The sequence below is a fragment of the Taurulus bubalis genome, assembly GCF_910589615.1.
Source record: "Taurulus bubalis genome assembly, chromosome: 15".
NCBI classification, from domain to species: Eukaryota; Metazoa; Chordata; class Actinopteri; order Perciformes; family Cottidae; genus Taurulus; species Taurulus bubalis.
The window spans coordinates 17064005-17070587 of NC_136603.1; positions in this window are offsets into that span (position 1 = coordinate 17064005).

Genomic DNA, 6583 nt, shown 5'->3' on the forward strand with positions numbered 1-6583 from the left:
GTGAAAAACGATGAATGAATTGATTTATGTGACGACATATTTTGTTGATGTTGCTTGTGTTTGTATTTCAAAACCTCTCGGATGTACAAGGAGTGTTTAAAATAAGTGATTTGATTGCTGTGTGTCAAGACATGATATCACTGAATTGATTTAATTTGCGATACACTCGCTGTTGACAGCTGTTTGACTGAGCTGAAGTGTAATGCTCCATCAGCAGCAAATAGAGTAACCCATTCAACATCACTACTGCTATATAAGAGACAGGAAGTATATTGTATTTTCCCCCAATACTTTCTAAATGGTCTCATAGCTAAAACGATGAATAGCTTTTGAATTATTACATCTTCCTGCAAAATATTCAGGAGGAGGAGAGTGTAACTCAGACCTATTTTTTTAATATACTCATTTTATCAGGTAAGTAAATAGGAAACTTATAAACCAGATGCTTTAAAATGTACAGATTGCTAAACAAAAAAAAGAAATGCACATTAATATCCACTACTACCTGATCAATTTGATAATCTAAAATTAATTTTAAAGAAATATTACAGCCATATTTTCCCCTCTTACTCTTTTTTGCTATATTTTGCACATACACACACAAATTGACACACACACACACACACACACACACACACACACACACACACACACACACACACACACCGCAGGCGTATAATGTTATCGGCCCAGATCACCAACTCAGCAGATCGCAACCGCATGTCACCTACGATAATTCAGCGCATACACTCACACACACACACACACACACACACACACACACACACACACACACACACACACACACACACACACACACACACACACACACACACACAGATGCAGAGTTTGGTGCCCCTCGTCAATAGGACGTTAAGGGTTTTGGCACTAATGACCAGTGTAGAGATAAGAGAGGAGAGGTTAATGTGTTGCTGTGGGTGATCAAGATAAGACCGATCCCTTTAAGCCAGCGGACAATGAGACAGTGAGAAGAGGAGAGAGGATACAAAAACTAGAGTTAAAAGGTAGAGAGAAAAAATATATGGAAATAAGCAAAAGCCTAGTAGACTACATGGTTTGTTTCAGACTCACCGCCACATGGAGGCTATTGTTCATCTCATTTGATATAGGAATAACTGAATTCAATCCATCAGGGCTGCACACATAAATATGCACACAGCACAGCAGAGCACTAAACACTAAAAACTCAATAGCCACCACCGACCAATCCAGTTTTTCACTGAATGGTCATCAGTGCAACTCAAAAGACAAACCAAATATACGACCCTGTGTAGCATTTAAGAGGGGCTTCATTTCGGAAGTCTTTGTGCAGCCATGTGTGTATAAATACAACATATATATCACTGGTGACTTGTTTGTTCAAAGTATTCCTAAGATTAGGGGGTGGACACAATGTATTGTGATTATTATGTTTAAGTACAAGTTCAGCCTCAACACTCAATGCATGCATTGTATCTACATTGTATAAATGCACTATATCCCCCCCCCCCCCCCCCCACACACACACACACACACACACACACACGCACGCACGCACACACACACACATTCATACCTGTGAGTGAATGTAACATAAAATCCCCCCCACCCCCCGTCCATCTGTGCCGCCGGCTGGGTCGGCTGACATTTGGACACTTGTCAATCATCTCTTTCAATAGCCAAGCGGCAGGAAAAATGGAGTCGGGGGGTCAGCAACTCAGAGTATCGCCATGGCAACAACTGCACTGAAGTTCATAGCCTGCTGGGACTGCAGTTCTAAGTGTGTGTGTGTGTGAGAATGTCCATTTTTGTTTCTGGTTTGAGTGTGTGTGTGTGCCTTCTTGTGTGTCCAATTGTTCCCCATCAGCCAGAGGCAAATACTCCTCCCATTTTAGCTCTCACCTTGCAACCTCACATGCAGCTTTAGCCTTTTCTCCCCCTTCCCGCTCTCCCTTTTTTTTCTTTTTCTACCTTCCTCCCCTAACCAGCGGGTCAAGGAACAAGGCCCTGCAGGAAGTACAGCATCCCAAAAAAAAGAGAGTACTTAACCTTTCCCCACCCCGGCCTCTCCCTCTCTTTCCCCTCAGCCTCTCTCGGTTTTGCTCTTCCTTGCTGGTGTGTGTTTCATTGTGATCCTCCATTTGCACCGGCTCTCTAATTGTTTTCTCATCTTCAATAGTTGTGCTTTCATCTGTTTGCCAGCGCCGCATTTGGTCTTTGTTGTTGAGGCAGTGAAAACGTGCATGTGTTATCCCATCCTGTGGTTCACATGTACAAGCGGCCCTGTGTTCAGCCAAAGCACAAGAAAACAGGATGATTGAGCACAAACACAGCCACAACAAACTATGTGGAGTCTGCGCCACTGGTGGTCGGTTTATGGGATGAATACGAAGGATAATTTGTGTTCTCAGTCAGGGAAAATAGCTCAGATTGAGCCTCCGAGGACAATCCACTGACCCGTTTACCGAACACTTATCGCAGAGAGGTTCACCAGCACTATTCATCCTCCTGGAGCTTTAGCAGACACACGCGAGCAGGCAACTAGTCCCTCCTATACCCAGACGATAATGACAGCACGATGTGCAGTGACAGCAGCCACACAGATATGAATTTAATACAATGCTCCAAATGGCATGAAAACCTTTCGCTCTGGGAATAAACGCCTCTCGTGAAAATGTTGACATACACATTTACACAGCAGCTTATTGCAGATTTTTAGGGATTTGATGATAGTTTCGTTAAAAGGGCCGGACGCCAAACTTCTGTTGCATTATATTTGAGCACAATTGTTTCTTTTTGGCACAACAAAAAAATGCCTTTTGAAAAAACAAAGCACTGGCCTACAGATTTAAAAAATACAAATTAAAAAGTACATAGGTTGCGACATGTATGTTAATTTTGTGTCCTTCCTCGTACTGTAAGTAAAGCATTTTATGAGTAAAATCTACTGCTAATAGCTGTTTGATGTGGATTAACATGCTTCATTACCCCAATGTACCAACACTGCCAGAGTCATTACAGAGCACACACACACACACACACACACACACACACACACACACATGCACAGAAATAAACGCTCCATGACACAGACACCAACACTGCTCCATCCAAATCTCCCCCTGACAACGCATGCAACACACATTCGTCCAACACTCTCCCTCTTCCCAGTCCCATCAACGGACAAGGCCTGACTGGAATGGCGTAATTCTGGGGGATAATTCATGGATCATTTTGGGATAATCTCCAGCAAACCATTCGGAGTGCTGCCACCCAGTTTGCCCGCAGCCTGATTACCAGGCTCCCAATGCCAGCCACTTGTAGTGACCAGCACCGCCAGCAACCACTTTGCTGCATGCAAACAAACAAAACAAACAAGGACCTCCAGCAGGAAAACATCCAGCTCTGCTTGCAGATACAAAATACTGCAGGTTAATGAAAAGAAACACGCGAAGGACTGAGGCAAACAAATCCAAAACACCAATGTAAAGGCATCTTGTCATATGCAAAAGCATACGTATGGAGAGCATACACACCGAGCATCCTCCATGCATGACAGCTGAGGGGATTTTCATTATGTGTGATTGCCATCTTGTGGTAGGAGTAACTAGACGATTAAAAATAAATGTATAACCTTTACTGTGCCATGCAATTACATATTAAATTCCAGTTTTAGCCAAGGCCAAAACATAAAGACAATTTCTACATCTTTCTTTTAAGGACTTCAGACCAAGAGATTAAGCAAGTGACATTAGAATTTAAAACAGAAATGTATTCACTAAAGCATTAAAAACAGCAGTCACACTAACCACTTACATGATACCTTAATGTTAAGATTATATCATTACATTGGTAGGATCAATTAATTTGCATAAACATTGTGCGCACACAGGCAAGGTGCTGCACCTCTGGTTCATATGTTGATCAATACTGACATCTAGTGGCTCAACCTAAAGACTGCGCATGGATCATGGGTTTGAACCTGAGTAAATACCACCACCTCTTGGCCAACACACCCCTGTAACAACTAGTAAAGAAAGGCTAAACGCGTCTATTACACAATTATTTGTTTCAGTATAACACATATTTTTTTCAGTACATTTGAATATTCTCATATAAATCATAACCTTGAAAAGAACTCAGATACAAAGTGATGTTAACTCTCCTGTAACACTTGCACATGTTGACCGCTGCTAAACTACTTTGGACAATATTGCACTTGAAATGTACATTTCCCTCTCTACTGTGTGCACACATGCAGATCAAATGTTCCCTGTCTGTGCAGGAGCATGCAAACTCCCCCGAGACGCTGTAAGAGACTCACACAAACACAGTTCAAGTCCACCCAAATAAAGTGCCATTTCAGGTTTACTCACCATAGTTCAGACATCTATCTCTTAGGCAGTAACATCAAAGCAAACGTGTTTACAGTTTCAGTTTTTGAATTCAAGTCATTAACAGCATCTCCCTCTACTGTCACACAACTTTGTCCAGGATATAGTATCAAAAGCATTTGACAAAAAAGGATAAAAATCAAGGAAGTCAAGGTTTTCCCGTAGCATCCAGAAGAAAGGGTGTCTCCAGCCTCACAGTTTGTAAAAAATAAAAATCACTCCTCAATGAAATGGTGAAACTGTAACAGCTGCTTAAAGCAGATGCAGGAAGCAGGGTCCATCTGCAGTCCATCACTCCACAGAGCACTTAAGTCCAGCACTTTTTTTTTTAGTCCCACTGTTTGAGAATGTCAGACAGAAAGATTCGCTTCTTTAAGAGTGTGTCGACTCAGCTGAGGATCATCTCACGGAAGCAGCTGTGACCTGTTCGATTACAGATGATGGCAGTGAGCGATCCAAACTGATGCGTCGAAGGGGCGTGAGAGCTCACCTGTTTTGCTCAGCCACCCATCCTGTCTCCAGGCGGTGAAAGCACTCCTGTCAGTTTTATACCACCGGTCTCCTCTCTCATCTTCCCCCCTCGCCTGTTAGACATTCACTGATTTGCTCTGCTCCATCTCTGCACTTGACCAATCCCCTCTATCAGCTCCACCGCTCTCAACTCTACACAGATTTGCACTGTGCAACCTATTCCACTTTTAAGATACTCTCACTCACTTGCCTTCTCCACCCACTGCTGCCAAACCAGTCACCTGTAGACTTAGAAGTACTCAAAGCCATTTCCCAATCTCCCGCCCTCCTCGCCTCATTCTTATCTTGTCTATCTACCCTTTTCCCATCATTTCCCACCCCAACTCGGTTTTCACTCCTATCCACTTTTAGTCCTTTCACTTCCTCTAATAAGTCCTCAGCCTCTACCCAACCATTACCAATTTTCTCTGACCCACTATTTGCTATTAGCCCCTCGTCTTCCTCCTCCCCTTCCTCTTATCCCTCCACTCTCCATCCTTGTCTCTGCCTATCCTCCTTATATATCCTCAGCCTTAGCTTTGCCTTCTCCCCATCTCCAGCAGCATGAATATATTATTATCTACACAATGGGGCCCTGCTTATTGTTTATGAATTACCAGCCTTGCGGCCAAACAAAGCCTATTTTCATAAGAAACCTCCATTTCATTTCAGCTCCAATTAGATTGGGGGCTAAAGAATAGGAGTCCTCAGGCCTCAGCCCCTAAGGATGGCAGGTCCATTCAGCTTCATTCAATAGGGCCTTATTGCTTTCCCATACAAAAGAGCACGTGGACGGGCTTTCAGACTGAAACACCAACCAAAAATGACTGGGAGACAGTACTGTACAATAACAAATCTTTAAAGAAAAGACACTGAGTGCTTATCCTCCCATCCATCAATTCATCCCTCACTCTTCGCTTTCTTCTTCTCCTCTGTTCATATATTGTAAGACCTGGACATTAATGACAGACAGTTGAAAGAGAAAGGGAGAGAAAGAAAGAGAAGAAGAAAGAGGCAGAGCAGCTCAGTTTTTCACAATACATGTCAAGTCTAAATGATCACAGGCTGCTGAATAGACAGATGGAAGGGAAAAGAGGTGAGTCGTATGTATGTGTGTGTACAGCTGATTGATTCTTTGCTTTGAAAAGAGAGAGAAAGGAGTGAACGAAAGAGAGAAGAAGACCTTGATGCTTTTTCTGAGCTCCACAATGGTCGGGGAGTCTGAGCCGTATTGTGGAGCACCCACAGTGACAAGCTGTCACTCCATCCTGGGAGGAAGAAAGAGGCAGCGGAAGTGAAGAGGGTCTGGGCCAGGTCAGAACACTGATAATAAACGTCTGCCTCTTCAATTCAAAAGTTTCTCACCAACCAGACCCTTGACAGGAAGAAGAACGCTCTCAAGTTTGCCACGGGGTAGCGGAAGTAGAAAGAAAGGAAAGTTAGTGTGCTAATGTGCCTCCACCTGGGAAGAAGATCAGATCTAGAAGCCAAGAGAGCCAGGTAAACTTCCCAGTAGCAAGGCAGTGGCTCTTTCCATTCTCTGCTTTCTTTGGGACCGAGAGGCTGTCGGCCAGCCAAACACTGTGAGAGAGGCAGGCCGACCGGGTCAGAGCATGACACCGCTGGCATGGCTTTATCTGAGGAGATCTGCTTCACGGGATGAGTGTGAATTGTGCCTT